Raw genomic sequence first — 1,851 nt, 5'->3', positions numbered from 1 at the left:
TGTATTTGCCGATTGAACAAATCTGGCCAAGTGATTCTCTAAATCCATCATTCGGGTTTCCAAGCCTAAAATTCTGTTTTCCACTTGAGGGGCTTGTTGGTGTTGTTGTTGGAAACCCGATGGTCCCATGGTCTTACGTGGTCCTATGATTACTCCATGAAAAGTTGGGATGATTCTTCCAACTTTGAATTGTAGGTATTGCTTTGTATGGATTCCCTTGAAGTCTCATGCCATTTACCCTACGAAGTCAAGCGTTCTCAGCGAGAGAAACATCACCCGATGACGATTGGGCAGTCGGAGGGACATGCCCTCCACACAACCCGGTACTGATTGGTCATGGCCGCAACTCTATTCGAGAGCTATAAGATCTACCTTCTTACCTAAACTCTCACTTGGGCTGCCAATGACGTTACCGCATCAATTTCATGAGACCGACCACCTTTTTCTTCTACTAGCGTTCCGCTTTGGTAGCTATTTAACCCCATTTCCTCAATCAATTGATGAGCCTCATCGGGGTCTTGCTACCTAAAGTATCTCCTACCACCGCATCCAAGAGTTGCCTTGTGCTCGGGGTTCAAACCATTGTAGAAGGTTTGAACAATCATCCACTCCGGGAAACTTTTGTTGCGGACACTTTCGTAGGAGTTCCTTGAACCTTTATCATGTCTCAAATAGAGACTCAATTCAAACTGCACAAAGGATGAGATCTCATTCCTAAGCTTTCTAGCTGATTTTCAGGGAGGGAAATAACGGGCTAGAAAAAGCTTCTACCATATCCTCCCATGCAGTGATTGATGCTCTAGGTAATGAGTGTATCCACTACTTTGCTCTCCCCTTTAAGGAAAATGGGAAGGCCCTCAATTTGATGGCATCATCATCACCCCATTTATATTCGAGCATATAGCACCTTGAGAAAACTCTCTATGTATTTGTTTGGATCCTCGATCGGTCAAATCATTGAATTGTGCGGACTAGTGCAAATATGGATGAATGCGACTTTTAGCTCAAAGTTACGAGCTATAATTGGGGATGCAATACTCGATTGTGATCCCCAACGCAAGGTCTGCGCATAATCAGGATAGTGTTGTTCGCTCATTACCTTTCTGCCATGTTTTCGAGATCCATTCTAGTTCCAAATCCAATTTGGATTGTCTTTGTTCTTGCACAAGTTCCTTCCACTTTTCTTCTATGTGACACATTCAAGCTCGAGGGTCTCCTTCGATCAATATTAGATTCCCTCGGGTCATAACACTGGAGCTGCACTAGAGAAAAGATAATCGAGCGATGCTAGAATAAGAAGATTGAAATAGAGCGTGTGGTGAAAGTAAGCTAAGAAAACAAAGTTCAAAGTATCTCTAAGCGCTAGCTCCGGCAGAGCGCCAAAAACTTGACAAGATCACTCGCATATCCATTGAAGTGCGGGTTTATCGAGTAATAAGCCAATTGACGGAGTGTGAATCCACGAGGGAGTAGTGAGTAAAGACACTTGGTCGATTCTTAGCTGCTTGTAGAATATCAACAATGATAAAGTGTGACAATGAAGTTCAATTCTCAACAATTAAAATCAACAAGCAAATGAGAGCATAGTAAGGAGGAGGAGGTAAGGCAATCGATAAAGATGGGCTACTCGGATGATTATTCACCCTAGGATAGTCGACTTCTAGTGCAAGAACTCTCTATTATGCCTTCCTAATCAATGCAATGGTGAGTCATGGGAAATCATATATACACTGAGTCCCAATCTAAGGTCAAACTATGCACTAACTCTATGCATGTCCGGAGAGGAGGGTGAACAATCTCAAGCCTCACACTCGCGGTTGCGGTAGGCTCTAGAGTTCAGCAATGCATGTG

This window comes from Dioscorea cayenensis, unplaced genomic scaffold (genome assembly GCF_009730915.1).
Source record: "Dioscorea cayenensis subsp. rotundata cultivar TDr96_F1 unplaced genomic scaffold, TDr96_F1_v2_PseudoChromosome.rev07_lg8_w22 25.fasta BLBR01000851.1, whole genome shotgun sequence".
NCBI classification, from domain to species: domain Eukaryota; kingdom Viridiplantae; phylum Streptophyta; class Magnoliopsida; order Dioscoreales; family Dioscoreaceae; genus Dioscorea; species Dioscorea cayenensis.
This window is presented reverse-complemented; position numbering follows the sequence as displayed.